The following is a 16631-nucleotide window of genomic DNA, read 5'->3' as shown; positions in this document are numbered from 1 at the left end:
CCTGCTATATTCGCCCTTTATATACAAATAACTCTATGAAGTCTTTCATTTTTCCAGTTTCCTAACACATGCTTTGCAAAAAATAGTTCCATCAACACAAAACAAATTTTTTCATCCAAAAGGCCAATGCCTACTAGAACAGGATTTCTGTCCACGTGTAACCTCACAGCCCACACAGACAAGTCTCCCACCAGCTAACATTTCCTCTGCCTACTTTGTGGGCCTGAACTCAACCAATATTAACATTTTATTAACATAACTGGATTGTTAGCAATGGCAGTTTTTAGATGATGTACCGAGTTCCCTTGTGTTATTTCTACCAACTTTTCTAATCAAATACAAAGATCCCATGACACATTTTGACAAAAAGTAGGGCACAGCCAGCTTATTTATTCTTTTACTAAAAATAGGCTTCAATGTCCAGCAGGTTGTAATGTGTGAGACAGCACTTCAAGTGTAACAGCTGCTCCTCCTGCCTCAACAAATCTGTGTTACCAGCCCCTCTTTGCAATCTGCTAATTACCAAAATCAAACATCAGCCTTCACAAGGAGTTCCCTTTTTCTGAAACACTTACTATGATTAGGCTAACCAACAACTGGAATAGCAATAAAATATCTTCTCATCCTCACAGGAGGAGTTTCTGACACCCTTCCAAGCACAGCAGAGCACGGCATGTTTTACATCTCTTGGGTTAATAGCATATTACTATTCTCAGCCAGAGGCAAAGACTAGAAAGAGATTCATTACAGGAAATCCATCTCTCTCTCAGCCTCTTTGCATATTTATTTTCTAGCTGGCCTTTTTGTTAAGGCAATTCTGATAACAGAGCAGATGTGACAACTGTGAAAACCAGCAATGATTAGGAACACTATTGAGCCTGTCACACGTTTTAATGACTGTGGATATGAAACACTGTATTATTTCAGAATTTCACCTTGAGGAGACCTTCAACTGATGTTTTGTCAAGTTTTCTTAGAGGACATCATTGTCCAGCCACAATGGTGTAAGTCACGGTTAGCAAGACTTTGTTTTGTCAGAACTGCCACAAGAGAGAAAACAGAGTCTTTGTCCCTCCAAGTACACTGATGTAGTTATCATTTGGGTCAAACACATTTACTGACCTGAAGGGCACAGTGGGCATCACCTCAGAATTTGACCATGTAACTTTGCAAATCAAGAAAAACTTGCTCCAACACAAATCTTTCTTCACCTCACACAAGTTACACGTGATGTGCAAACCCAAGGAAGAGATAAAAGCAAATGTGGTATATTGCTGCTGCCATAAGACACAGGTACTGCATTAACATTTCACTAGCCAATGGAAAATGTGACCAAAATAATAATTTCATTGCTTATCACCACTATACCTACACAGCAGGGCAAACTACAAAAGCTGTGAAATTTAAAAAATCTGTAAGCACTAGAAAAAATGATAAATAACTACATACATCATCATTCCTCAAAAATAACAATTCTAACTACAAATGGACTATTATTTTGAATCTCTGTCTAAAATCTTAGATTCTAACTTCCCTCTGGTGATTGTGTTGTAATTTTAATACTACTGATGAGTTTCTATTTTTAAAAGGACTACCAAAAATACATATATATAGCAGATGGGCTTCCAAAAGGCATTTACAGATGTCTTATTAACAATGTTTCAAGTCTAATACTAACTAATGTATAACTAATGGCAACGTTTATTTTTCTGTGAAACTGTCCTACAATAAATCAGTGCAAACAGAGTCACAAGCACACATTGAAATTGCTGAGAAGCAAGAATGTTCAGTTCCCTGCTGCAGCAGACAGAAATAATTTAATCTCAAAGTTCTACTGAACTTCCAATAATCCAGAGCCGTGAGTCCCATCCTTGGAAAAAATAACATTTCAGAGCACAGTTATAATGGGCACTGTACAATCAGTGCAGGAGAGTTTCCTGGAATACTCCTAAAATGCCAGTACATTTTTAAAAATACATTTTTCTAGCCTTTCATTGCTAGACGATCCAGTCATCCTGAATCAGGAAGACTCGTGTTATTTCTAGGAATTATATTTTAGACAGCTTCTCCAAGTTACAGATGCATCATCCTAATTTTTTGTCTACAAGAATTAAAATTATTAAGTCTGGCAAGATGACATTGCAAAAAAAAAAAAATATTGCAGCATAGGAGTTCAAGTATATTATTACTCCTTTCAAAAGCAGAAATTAAGCTTGCCTTACTATTTTGGAAACTCAAGCTTTGTGCTGAATCACTTTTTACAAAGTTTCCAGGTACTGATTAACCAAATCAAAAGCTGTGTGTTTCACCCACTCTGCCTGGCAGTATATCACAACAAGTTGAAAGTTTCATTTCTATGAGTCACATGCCCTTAGATTAAACAACTATGCAAATGATGGCAAGTCTTTGTTTATCACAGCTTTGTCAGCAAAACAAAATCATCCAGCAGGTGAATCATGAAATTGCTGTCTGTGTGGATGAGGGAAGCAGAGATGCCTGCTGAACTTCACGCTCCCCAGCCTATTTCTCCTTCTCCTCTCCTTCACGGTGTGCCTGCAGCCTGCTCATGTGAGCAGAACTCTGCCTGCCTTTTCCCCAGAAAGGCACAGCTCACTTGGCTGCAGTTCAGAAAGTCCTCTAGGCACACGAGGAGAGCTGCAGCCCAAGTGGCTTGCCCAGGAGAGTGCACTTGCTGCCTCCCCCTGTGAGGGAAGGTGGGGTTTATTTCCAGAAGGAGAAGTGCACCCATTTCAGTGCCCTGTCTCCTGTTTGGAGAGGGCTCACAGGGGGCTTTTTCTGCAGTTCTGTTCCACTCTGGAGAAAGACTGACACGGTGGCAGTGCTCAGAGAAGAAGCAGACATCTGGACAAGGCTAGGTCACCTTCACAACAGAGCACATTCCAGCAGCTCATAAAAATGTGGCTCAAGAACACTTTTTCTGTTCCTGGAATGTATCTCATGGCCAAAGAAGGTAGCTACCACCAGGAAAATATTCCATAGGGAGCAAACAAATTCTGCTGCCAAAGTCATTCTTCCCTGCTCCACCCCAGCTGATATTACACAAGTTGAATAATGCATGTCAAGGTATTAAGTAACATGTAAACACTTCCAGTAAATGTTTCTGCTGCAAGCCTTGCCTTAACTGGTATTGCTTCCCCCCTGTGATAATGGAAAAACATCTTCCTCAATTTTCCTGCACCTAAAGCTTATTATTAATGAGGCACTTCCCACCAAAGGTTGGCTGGTAATCTTCCTCGTGCCCCATCTCCAGAGTAGATTTTAAACCTCTTGAAAACTCAGCCCTCTCAGAGATGGCCTTCTCTGAAAGCCTCTGACTGGCCTCACCCTCCACTGGGGAAGGCTGGTGCCTCAGGAGAATTGCCCTTCTGGTAATACTCTCAGGAACAGATGACAAATTCCAATGGGAGCAAGCTGGGGGTTTTCTCTCCCACCAAGGATGTTTTATACGAGCCTTGTCTTCCTGTTGTGCATTGCCCAACAGTGTTCCCCACCCCAATTTTGAGAATATGTGTTTTCACATCTTTTCCCAAGGGGACCCACAGCTCTTTTCAATTTGTTATATTTTCAATCTGCTTTACTGTCTGGGACACTCCACAACAGGGGCAAAGGCAGTTCTGAGCCAACTGACCAAAAGGGGACATGGTTAATCATACCATTGGGATGCAGATGGGCTCTTGAATCACCTCCATGAGACTGAGAATCATTAGACCCAAGGGAGGACTGCCCAAGGAAATTTATGGGATTTTCCACTGGTATTTAGAGGGTTTTCTGTAGGAGAGACTGACCTAGGGTCAAGTATCCAAGGAACTCCCAGGGAACAACACCAAATTCCACTCTGAAAAATTCCTGGGCAATAAGTTTGACCAGAGCTGTTATGTAAGAAGGTAACCTTGTTGTAACATGGCATTCCTGAAGGGGTAATAATTAGTATTGACTCCATGATTCTCAGAAGGCTGATCAATCACTCTATTATACTATATTTATCAAGGACCTATTGCCCTTACAGTCACAATACAAGTGGACCCAATTGGTCCTTGAATCCAAACACTATCACTATTAGTTAATTAAGAAACTACCCTTTGCTAAACAAATCTTCATAACACATTCTACATGTTTACAAGTGTAACAAGTAAAGATAAGAATTATGTATCATTCTTTCCTCTAATCTTCTCACAGCCTTCGCCAGGACAATATCTGGGAAAGTTGTGTGTTGCTCTCTGTGGCCAGAGAGCTACTACCACATAACCTCATGGATTTTCTATAACTTTTTCCAAGTATAAATTATTTCATTTGATGTCTGTTAACTGCATGGGGCTGAGAGCTGTGGATTGAGTTGGATTGGTTCCTTTCCGTAATTGTTTTCCTGGCAATTGAACTTGCAGCCTAACTGAGGATCTGACACCAGCAGCACGAAACACTATTTAAATCCAGGTCACTGAAATTAATAAGAAATATGCTCCTGTTTGGGCAATAAATGGAAAGCAGAAATGCCAGTGAACAACCTCCTCCAAGCCTTCTCTGCCCCCTGCTTACAGCAGCAGCCTTTTGTGCCTGATCTCACACATCTGGAAGAGAAGGAATGGCAACATCCCAGCTCCCACCAGCAAGGCCTCCCATCTCTGTCTGACAATTGCAACATCAGCACCAGTGACTGCTCAAAGATCACGGAGAGTATGGGAACTGGGACTACACCTACTGTGGCAAAATCAGGTCACAGTTACACGACAACTGCTGGGCACTTCTCAGGAACTGATACATGCTGGTTTTTTTGTCTGGGCTAATCAGGACAGGCAGAAAGCAAAACCCATGCAAGAAGGAGCCCGTCCTGCTCAGAAGATTGCTCCGGAGATGGGTAATGACTGCATTACAGCTATCACAGGAATGCCAGTGCTCAGCAAGGAGCAATTTGAAGAAGGGTTTCCAAATGCTACTCCCTGCTGCTTTTAGTTCCCTCACAGAAGAACTACTGGAAAGACCAAACCCTCCAAAAACACCTTTGGAGAAAACTTTGGGCAGCCACTGCTGCTTTCCTAGGAAAGGGTAACTCACTGCAGCCTTGATTCTTCTTTATGCTGGGAAATAACCTTTTTTGATGAAAGACTAATAAAATTACTGATTTCCAGACTTCTAAAAATGTTAGAACTAAGCAGATACTCAGAAAGACCAGTGGTGTTTAGACCTCTCAAGATCTGAAAAGTTCACCTGAAAAGCTCTTTATTTTTCATCCAGAGCACTAAGGGCACTGAAGCTCAGGTATAAATTCCTGGTGCAGAGAGGAATGTGATGACAGCAAAGGAAATGCTTTTGCACTGTCCTTTTTCCCCTCCACCCACCCAAAGCAGAATTGTGCTACCCAGCTCCTGCCTGGACAGGCATGGGGGAAGAGGACCGGGGGAACAGGCAGGCATCTGCCACAGCCTCCACAGCAGCAGCAGGTGGGATCAAGCAGGACATACAGAGCCAGGAGGGGCTTTCCTGAGAGGACTCCTTGGTGTGCACATTGCACACACATACAGATGAGGATAATCCACACCTCCTCCAACTTCACAGCAGTTTGGCTTTCCGTACAGCAAGAAATGCCAGACCTCAGCCTGTCACACACCATAAGTTTGTGTCACACACCATGAAGCAGCGTCTGGCAGCAGCAGCCTCCCAGCCCTCTCTGCAGATATCCCACATCCCACCAGGAGCTGGGAACATGCCCATCCAGCTGGAAGGCCAAGACTGGATGGTGATGACAGGCTGTAGACATTTGGCATATGGGAATGCTTCCATACCTGACTGCACACAGGTCTGCATCCTTATTGCTGTGTGCTCACCCACACATCTTGGAGCAGAGCACTTGGGCATACCTGTGTCAGCTCAGGGATCCACCTAGGCCTCACCCTGCGACAGCTCCTGAAGCTGGGCTGTGACGTGAGGCCATCACAGGAGAGCATCCTACAGAAATCATTCCTAGCCTTCTAGTGCCCCACTCAATGGACACCAGCACTCAGTCATTGAAACTGAAACTTCAAGGACATCCTTACTGTGCCATTAAATTACATTTAGAGTTCCTTTTGTCAAGTGCAATTTTCAGTTACGGTGACTCAGTTACAGTGAGGACTACACAGGTGTTTCAAAACAGCAAAAAAAAGTATCAAGTACCAGCTCTCAAGCACCTTTGTTCTGACGCACCATTAACAACAGAGCAAATACCTGGAACAGTTCAGGAAAAGAAATCTCTACATCCCAGTGAAAAAAGTCTCAATTTATGAAATAGCACCTATAAACTTCCAGACCATCCTATGCTAATTCCTTCATATAACAGATCCAAAATAACCTCTTAAAACACTATTGTTAAACAATAGTATTTTCCTTTGATACTTTAACTTAAAGATGTTTATTTAACCTTTAAATATTGGCTCTTATGCTAAATATTCCTCAGACAAAGTCAGAATAAAGTATTAGAGAGATGCATACTTCACCTCTTTTAATCTTAGTCACATCTTAAATTGTCATTATCACAGATATATCTTAAAAATAAATACACTCAGATATGAAAAACAAGGTCCTGTTCCAGCACGTCAAGTTTGCTATCAAAGAACATGATATTACACTTTGTAGCTTAATAATTTTCAAACCTAAGAACTGATGATGCTCAGCTAAATTATCCATAAAATATGCCTTGAAAAACAGCACGGTTTTGTTTTACTGTTTTCTCTTTTCTCCATCCCCTCCAACAACAGCTGGGGGAACAGTCATGCAGTTCCATAGTGGCCTTGGCCATACGAACTCTATTAAAAAGCTGGTTATTTCAAGCTGGTAAAGATCAGATGATAGCCTCCCTCAAAAGATAAAAAAATGTGAACAGATCCTAATTACTTAGTATCTGACAGAAGTGGGGCTGTTGGACTGTGTAAATGCCGAATTAGAATGATAATGCAGGGAGACTCAACAAAAGCAGCTTTGTGTTTCTTCCTGCAGCCGGTGACAGCTCCTGCAGGGGCTGTCCCTTGCAGCACGTGGGACTCTGAACACTGGTTTTTCCACACCCTGCTCTGATGTACCTGCCAGGGCTTCTGCAGCGTAGCTTAAGAGAACAAGCCCGTGTCCCATGCTGCACTTCTTGTCTGGGGCAAAAAGTTTTTAAATAAATCCTTTTGAGATGATTGACTCACTCTTACCTCTCAAACACACCTGCTCAAGCACCTGTGGCACTGCCTGCAGTGAGCCCAGCTGAGCACCACTGCTGCTCCCTGGCCTTACCCAAAAACGGGCTCTGTCCCTGCCTTTCGGGCCGATGGGATGTGCTGCTCCAGGTGACACTGCAGTGTGTCATGGTAAATGGCTGCTCTGCACATCAGGGACAGGTTTTGGGTGATGCTACCCAAACACAGCAGGGTCACTGGAGGCTGCTGCAGGACAAGACTACAATGGACACTGCATGGCATCACTGCATGGCATCCCTGCATGGCATCGCTGCATGGCGTCGCTGCGTGGCATCACTGCATGGCACCGCTGCATGGCACCGCTGCATGGCACCGCTGCATGGCACCGCTGCATGGCATCACTGCCTGGCATCCCTGCATGGAATCCCTGCATGGAATCCCTGCCTGGCATCACTGCATGGCATCACTGCCTGGCATCACTGCCTGGCAGGTTTATGCATGGCAGGTTCATTGCCAGCTCCCAGTGACTGTGCTTGCCTCATGCAGGTTTTCTGACAGACACCGAGTGTCTTAATTAGCAACCTGCCTTTTTAATGCCCAGAAAATCATGCTGTGTTTGGCACTCTGGGTCTGCAGTGGCTGCTCCCACATACCCCCACCTGTAACCTCACACACACAGAAATCCTGCTGAGTCAATCTTTCCAAGCCAGTCTGCCCCCCAGCATATGTTGGCTTCTGTGCCTTTTGCCCTTTTCCACTTCATGCCATCTGTTTATGGTCTTTCCATCTAGTTAATTATGATTTTCCAAAGTTTCCAATTCATCTTTTTGCTGTCCTTTTTTTTCCCTATCTGATGTCCAGTTAATGATATTAAAGGAAAATTTATTAAAGAACTACCTTAGCTCAACTTCTTTCCATGCTTTTCCTCCAAACTGGCTGAGTGTGACCTTTACAAAGGTATTTAGCAGAGGTCATTTGTCAAATTATTTTTCCAATTTTTGTCAGCAAGAATTTTGAAATAATTATCAAATTATTTTTGTTACATCAAATGAAAAAAATGTTCTTTAGCTAAGCTGACATATTTTAATCTAATTCCTTAAAACGACATGAGATTAAGTACACAGTGGAAAAAAACCCACAAAAGTCTGGTTTGTGGCCAAAATTCCACCTTGACGTGAAACAGAAGGGGGAGGAAAAATAAAATCTATTGAATAGTATTTCCCAAGTGTTTATTAAGAATTGCTTTCTTTCTTAGTCTGAAATCCACAGTAGTCTCAAGGCAACAATGCCACATCTGGGTTTGATGGGGTCTGTTGAAAGTCCATTGGGACCACCCCTCATTCTGCTGCCCTGCCATCTCCAGCAGGTTCTGCATCTGTGGCACACACAACCCAAATTGTTTATTTCTCCCAGCTCTCATTAACCTCTGACTGCTGTGTTGGTTCTGGGGGCCAGGGTGGAATCAGAAGACCAATTCAAATATCTTCTTACAGTTGCTGCTAAATGGTAACTGTTTGAAAAGATTAAATGAGACAGGTCAGAGAGAGGAACAAAGAGTTTTATTCATGGAGAATCTTACTAGCCTTCAAAGCAAGTCATATGAGAAATATATGAATACATACATTTTTATAGCTCATGCCTAAATTAGAAACAAGATCAGAAACCTCAACATCCCTCATGAACTCCTTCCTGTTTCCCCATGTTCTCCTATTCATTTTAGATGACACACTGTCCCCTTTATTCCTCTTCCTCCTCTTGTCCCTCCTTGTCCCTTGTCACCCCTCTCTGCACATCCTGCTCCATGACTCTGGGCTCACTTGTGTTGGCTTCAGAGATGAACAGCCTGAGATCTGCCACTCTGGAAATCTGGGAATTGCCAGTTGTGAATGTCCCATCTTGCCTCCCCCAAAGAAGCAAAGTGAGCATGAAGCCAGACTCCAGCCCTCCTTAACAAGTGATGTTCAAATACACTTCACAGCAAGGCAAGAAACAAGCAATTTAATGTGGCATGTAACAAAAAACTCGCAAATCAAAATTCCCAAGCAAAAAGGCCATTTCCTCACCCTCTGGCTTTGGAACTAGAGCAGGATAAGCTAAGTGGGTGAGGCAGAAGTGCTGGTCATTTGACCACCTCAACAAGGGGCAAAGAAAAAGGGGAAAAAAAAAAGAGGAAAAAAGAAGACATAAAACAGGTGAAAACTGTTTGCACGTGAATCCTTAGGGCCATCCAAACTGGGAAGGTATGGTAGAAACCACTTCTGCTTGCAGGATTAAGGTTTTGGAGTCAACCAGGGCAATAATTTCTGGAGATACAGTACAATACAGATAGTGCCTTTTGACTCAGAGAGAAGGGAGGGCAAGAGACAAACTTCTGGCTGGACAAAAAAACTCTTCCTGCAAGAACAACCACCTCTAAAGAGATAAAGAGAGCAACAGCAGCTGCTTAGATTTACATTGATGTCACAGAACAGAATTGAAACCAGCCAGTATCTCTAACTGGTACCAATTACTACATCAGTGGGTCTAAACAAGTTTACAGCCTCAGAACACTGCAATCTCCCTTCCACACAGGAAAGAAAAATCGTTTCTTTTAGAGGAACTCAGAATTTCTCAACTCCAATTAATCTTCTAAAACAGGAAATCCCTGCCAGCACAGGTGGAACTGTAACACACTGGCTGTGCAGCTGGGGAAAGAAAAATGGGATTTCCGTGTTCCTGTCTCACAGAGTAAGTAAAACAGGCAGCTGAAAATCTGAAAAGAAGAATGTAAGTAAAAAAACTGAGAGGGGACTTTAGGAAGTCACTAGGTCATTCCTAAGAAAATTCCCTACAGTGTCGAGGATGGTTTGAGCCCTTCTGAGGAAGCAGCCATTGCTGCAAGCTGAGCATTAGCGCAAAGGAAACTCATCCCAATCTGTATTTTAGGAACCAAAGTTAAGAGGACACGCAGCTGCCTTCTGAAAGAGCCGGGTAATGTGCATAGACATGTCCAGCTTCCCTCAGCCATCCCTTTGTTCTCTGTAATTGCTATGTTTAAATACAGTTTACACTGTTACTCACTGGACCACACCACAAAAGATGAATGCCAGGATGGATATTTATTTGCCATTGAAATGTTACTTCAGTTAAAAGTCAAGAAAAGAAATAGGCATTTCTTTTTGACATTTACTTGTCTGCAGCATTGTAATTGTGGAGGCATGTTGAAAAGAGGGATATAAGCAATTACTTGCATTGCTACACATTTCTGTCTGTCTAATTGAAGCCAAAAGACTTAGAGACAGGTGAAGATAACACAGGTGCTTGTAGGGTATGTCCTGCACTCTGCTCTGAGCACTAGGGCTGTGCTTAAGTTCAGCTTAGTATAAACAGTATTTTTCATGATAGTTTATTTGTTTAATTTAATTTAAATTAAATTCATTTCATTTCATTTTTTTAACAGCCTGGTCTAGTGGAAGTTGTCCCTGCCCATGGCTGGGGGGTTGGAACTAGATAATCTCTAAGGTTCTGAAAGGTCCCTTCCATCCCAGACCATCCTGTGATGCTGTGATTGGATGACATCAAGCACCACAAAACCATCTGTATCAGAAGAAAGACACAGGGCAGTTCTCAGAGAAACCAAAAAAACATTGTGTCTCAAACAAAAACAACTAACACACATAGTAGCACCAAAGCTTTGTTTAGACTAGGGGAAGTCCAGCAAGTCAGTGATAAAAGAGCTATCAGGGTGGGGTACTGAAAGGTGTGTTTTCACCAGAAGAGCAGTGCTCCCAGTATAAAAACAGCCTGAGTACTTCCAACCATAGGAAGTGACCCTCACTCTCTGAGGTGCCAGACAAAGTGGGTAACAAGCAAAACCAGATTAATTTCCTTTAACTACAAGTACACACTCAACACTTGCTCACCGGGGAAAAAGATAAATATACTTACTGTTAATAAAAATAACACTGACAATTTTTTCTTTCCTACACACACACACACACACACACAAATTCTCTCTATTTAGATTATTAGAAGGCTAACTTTTCTCACATATACATTTCAGTCAATATAACAGGTATTTGCATTGGCATGTTGCTTTCACATGAATTTATATTTCATTGCTCCATTTTGAAATGCCATTGAGTCCACAGGACACTGTTGGAGTCAGCATGGTTTTGTACTGCACAGCAAAGCAGTCCATGCTTGGAAATGCCCTGAACACATGCAGTGGAGGCAGTAAAACCAGCAAGGTCACTCAGCTGGGCTTTCATTTCAGCCTGGATGCCGTGCTCCAGCAGGACAGTCATACACATTATCCAGAGCACAGCCAGAGCCACAGAACCTCAGCTGCTCCCAGCTCAGTGCTCCCATTGCCCTGCCAGCACCAGGTCAGCTGTCAGGAACCTGCACGGGAGGCTGCAGGTAGAGCAGCAGTCCAAAATCTGCACATGCCCTTCACCAGCCTCACGGCCATTCCCAGGCTGACCTCTGTGATTCAGGGTGCTACACTCAATATTGAAGGTAAATATATAGAAACAACTGAAAACTACTTTCCTCCTGGCCTACTAGGGAAGTGCTTAATTGAAGGAGAAGACAAAGATTTAACAGACAAGTTCTTCCCCTTAAGATGGATTGGTAAAACAGAATTTAATGCTAGGTCTGCAGAACTGAGGTAATGTCACAATGTTTCTCTTTTTACAAGATAAAAGGAAAACCCTGGTTGCTAAATTAAGAGGAAAATTATCTTAAATAAATATCTTAACTTCCTGGCAAATTACAAGGTTTAGGTCTGCTCTAAAAGGAATTTTTGTCAGCTGGAATAAGGCATCTATGTGAAAGATTAATAAGAATAAAAACCAACCTCTTAAAAAAGTAGAAATAATGCTTGTTGAATTTATCATCACCTGTAAGACTGGTTATGTTAATAATCCTTCATGTTATGCCAAGTAGACTGAAAATAATTAATAGTTCACAACCTTCCCACAGAAGTTCAGTGCCAATGTTGTTTTGACTGTTGACAATAAATATAAAGTGTAATCCCAAATATTTAGGCCTTCAACATAAATTCCTTATATCTGAGCAATTTCCATGAAAGGTAATAAGAAATAACAACATTACCCTCTGAGTTCCTGGATCACAGACTCAATGGGGAATTTCAGCCTCACTGTTCACAGCTCTTCATTGAAGTCCACTCTGCTCATGACCTCGAGAAGCAGATCTGATGTTGCAGTCAGGGTTCCAGAGCTGAGCTCTGCTGAGCCACCACCAACACTCAGCAGTCAGAGATGAGAACCAGGGTGCTGCAAAGCCTGGCTGATGGTGCTGCTCAGGGGGTGCTGTGAAATCCTGAGGCCTCTGTCTCACACGCAAGCTCTTTCATAGCTGTGAAACAATGCTCACCTCAAACCAGCAATAAGGAGCGTCTGCAAGGACACAACACTGTGAGAGAGGATGGAGAGGAAGAGAAGGAAATGGAGAATAAAGCAAAAGATGGAAGGGAGGAAGGTTGTTTATATGCTTGCAAAATCTCTAAAATAGTCACACCCCAGAGATATGCAGGTGGCAAACTGATCTCATTAGAGAAACCACAATGTTTCAGAGACAAGGTTTGTTTCTGCCAGGATCCTGTTTCCTGTACTGCTCATACCCAGATGCTGCACAGAAAGGCTCCCAGCCACACTGTTTGACAGATTTTAATGTGATTCCCGAAGGACAAGCCAGAAATATTTGGCTAAAATTCATTGCCAAGTTAGACAACCACTACACAAGGAAGAAATAAAATCCACTATGTACAACAGGACACTCATGGTTATCAAGTTTGGAACCCATTCATGGCGCTTTTCCTTGGAAACAGCACCTGGGGCAGCACACAGCATCCCTGCAGAACTTCCACAGCCAAAAAACTCCAATACAGACCTCAAGAGTGTGAGAAATGAACCTGACTGCTCACTGCTCTGCTAGCCTAGGAACTGGGCAACTGGTGTGCAAACAGCACCAAATCCACTGAGGCATGAAAGGACTGCAGTATCCACCTGCAGCATGCAGACTTTTGGGGCAAAGCAGAAAGTTTTACACATCCACCCACTCCTAGGGAAGAGAGTGCCCCATCAGGACAACGTGGCAGTCAGTGCTTCACTCATGGATGCTGTCACGGCAAGAAATGGACAAGACTGACTGCATTCATTCCTCATCCCTCCACTAATACTGGATCTTAGGAACTGCTGCCCAGGGATAGTAAAAAAAATCCCTTCATGGTGTTTTTCTATTGAAAATTGTGTCTTTCTCTTTGGGGGGTGGAAAAAATAAAGCTTCGCATTAAAGGCCCTCACTTGGTCTAGTATTTAATTTCTAAAAACACCAAGACCTACTATGTTTTTGTTTTCAACAAAACGTTGTTTTTGAAGTGGTGCCTCACTGGAGCTGTGGTTCAGTTGCCAGAGCACACCTCCCACGAGGTGTGAGATCACTCAGAGGGGAGGTGATGACACCACTGGGAAGATGCAGCCTGGCCAGGGAAGCCAGGCTGCGGCTGAGTCAAAGCTGTCAATCAAAAGTATTCACCATTTTAGAAAGTCTACTGCAAATGTTGACAAAAATAATGCACTTGTCTTTAAATTTTTCTGCAAAATAATATATTTGGTGATCATGTCTGTTCTTCACCATTTGTGGGCACTCCTGAAGTGCCACTCAGAAAAGCAGAATGAGCAGGACACTGGAGGCTCCAATAACAGCAGCCATACCCACCATGGCCAGACTCCTTCCACGCTTGGGAATTGCAAGGGGATTCTGCCCTTCTTCAAGCATCTCAGCTCCAGTATCTGGCCACTCATTGCTCAGAGGGGCTGAGCTCCCTGGGAATGCTCTGACAATGTCAAAGATTAGCTCACTGACCCTCATGTGTAATGAACAAAAACTCTTACAGGAGCACTGCATGTAAGCCTTTAATATCGACTCTGGTCTGAGGGCAATGAACAGCCCTAGCAGCAAAATGTGGTTCCTCGGCAACTGCCTGAGCTCTCTGAGGGGATGTGAAGGCTCCAAGAAGCAACCCAAGAGCCCACAAGCATTTGCAATCAAGGCTCCACTCTTATCAGACCCCTCCCAGTCTGCTCCAGCTTTACCAGATCACTGACCTCCCTCGTGTCACAATTGCCAGTAAAATACAATAGCCTGAAACTGAAAACACCTCTGGTCTACCAAGAAACCACTCTGAAGGACAAAGTCACTGATAATGCTGAGCCCAGCTCATAGGATGAGACACTGATTGTCTCAGTGCTCTAAGTGAGCAGCTTAATTGAAAAAGAAAAACAGGGTGATGAATCACAGCTAAGGAAAGCACCTCACTGAGGAAGACAGACAACATCAATGTTTTACATCATTGAGGTATTTGAGGTTGCTCTTTAGGACAGCACATGTGGAAAACATTTCAGGAAAAAAAGATGAAATGTTGCTTAATTGGTGAATTCTTGTCATGAACACTAAGCGGTCTGACACATGCTGGCGGGCAGGAGGTGCCAGCCTCAGACACGCTGCCAGCCACACTTCCCCACTCCCAGCGGCTGCCTGGCCTCGCTCAGGTCTGAAAGTTTCCCAACGGGAGGCTCTGTTTGCTTTCTGGTAAATTAGCCACTGTAGTCACATCTCCTTGCTTGGTTTAATTTCATTTTTTTGTTCTTTCTTCTGCTTCTTTTTTTTTTTTTTTTTTTTCCTGGTTTCTTTCTGATGCAGTGGCATCTGATCTTATTCAATCCTAACTCCTCATCTCCTCACCCCGAAAAGGGAAAGAGACCCCAGAAGCAGCCTAGGAGTGGGGATTCACCTAGGACTGGGAAGCTGCCACTGCAGTGGGACTGGGGAGTTCTTCACAGCACGGAAAGCGCCAGCAGCGACAGGGAGGGGACGCGCCCGCGTCCGGCACCAGGAGCCGGCAGGGAGCGGAGCGCTGAGGGAGCGCCGAGGGAGCGCTGAGGGAGCGCCGAGGGAGCGCCGAGGGAGCGCTGAGGGAGCGCCGAGGGAGCGCTGAGGGAGCGCCGAGGGAGCGCCGAGGGAGATCCGAGGGAGCGCTGAGGGAGCGCTGACGGAGCGCTGAGGGAGCGCCGAGGGAGCGCTGAGGGAGCGCTGAAGGAGCGCTGAGGGAGCGCTGAGGGAGCGCCGAGGGAGCGCTGAAGGAGCGCTGAGGGAGCGCTGAGGGAGCTCCGAGGGAGCTCCGAGGGAGCGCTGACGGAGCGCTGAGGGAGCGCCGAGGGAGCGCTGAGGGAGCGCTGAGGGAGCGCTGAGGGAGCGCCGAGGGAGCGCTGAGGGAGCTCCGAGGGAGCTCCGAGGGAGCGCCGAGGGAGCTCCGAGGGAGCGCTGACGGAGCGCTGAGGGAGCGCCGAGGGAGCGCTGAGGGAGCGCTGAGGGAGCGCTGAGGGAGCGCCGAGGGAGCGCTGAGGGAGCTCCGAGGGAGCGCCGAGGGAGCGCCGAGGGAGCGCTGAGGGAGATCCGAGGGAGCGCCGAGGGAGCTCCGAGGGAGCGCCGAGGGAGCGCTGAGGGAGCGCCGAGGGAGCGCTGACGGAGCGCTGAGGGAGCTCCGAGGGAGTGCTGAGGGAGCTCCGGGCGGTGCCGCAGCCTCGGCCGGGCCCTGGTCAGGGCCGGCGGGCTCCGTCGGGGCTCCCGCTCCTGCGGAGGGCTCGGGGGAGGTCAGAAAAGCAGCAAAGCAACAACGCGAGTCGCGCTCCTACCGGGCCGTGCCTCCCGCAGCCTCGCAGCGACAGGCCGGGCCCGCCCCGCCCCGGCGCCACCGCCTCTTCGTCCCGCTGCGCCCCGGCCCGACCGGAGCCGGCCCGCGGACCCTGCCAGGCTGGGCGCCCCGCACGGCCCGCTGCCCTCCCCTGCCGCCCGGACAGCTCCTCCTCTCCCCGGGCACTGCCACGTCCCGGGACACCGCTGGCCACTGCCACCTGCTACTGCCACCGGCCACCTGCTACTGCCACCGCCACTGCCACCACCACTGCCACTGCCACCACCACTGCCACGCACAGCCTGGCAGTACCCCAGAGCCACACTGTACCTTTTGCCCAGGCAGAGGAACAGCAGCCCCCTCAGTTTGCAAGCATAATCTTTTCAGCCATGACTTTGCACTTGGTAGTGAAATACTGAGTCATGCCAAATGTTAACCCAGCTGTTCCTTTATCTCTTTCTATGAGGAAAAGTGATTACCGCAATAAATCTGCTGCTTTGTTTCATGCCAGCCTTTGTTCCCCCAGAGAAGCTGCCTGGAAAGCAGCAGGTAATGTGGGGGATGCAGGGCCCGGGTCTGCCACAGCCAGCCGAGGGCACTGCTTTCTCCCATCCTTCTCCTCCTCCTCCTCGGTCAGCTCCCAGCATGGCCTTCAGCCAGGCAGCCAGCCGCGGAGCCTGCCTTCCTCACAAACACCACAGCTGCCACAGAAACTGCTGTGGAAAGCCCTGCCGGCCCGCAGGCAGACAGGGGCATCCCAC

The 16631-nt window shown here is 45.8% G+C and overlaps 1 protein-coding gene across 1 annotated transcript in view; it reads right to left on the bottom strand.

Annotated features, from left to right (window-relative positions):
- PIK3CB (phosphatidylinositol-4,5-bisphosphate 3-kinase catalytic subunit beta) overlaps nt 1-12569 on the bottom strand; it is an 85381-nt gene extending 72812 nt beyond the window's left edge. The window contains exon 1 of the mRNA XM_031505654.2: nt 12270-12569. The gene's annotated coding sequence lies outside the window, so the exon portion shown is untranslated. The remainder of the gene's footprint in view (nt 1-12269) is intronic.
- Between the last annotated feature and the right edge of the window lie 4062 nt (nt 12570-16631).

This window comes from Lonchura striata, chromosome 10, assembly GCF_046129695.1.
Source record: "Lonchura striata isolate bLonStr1 chromosome 10, bLonStr1.mat, whole genome shotgun sequence".
Taxonomy (NCBI): Eukaryota; Metazoa; Chordata; class Aves; order Passeriformes; family Estrildidae; genus Lonchura; species Lonchura striata.
The sequence above is the reverse complement of the archived record's forward strand: the minus strand, read 5'-3'. Positions and strand labels throughout refer to the sequence as shown.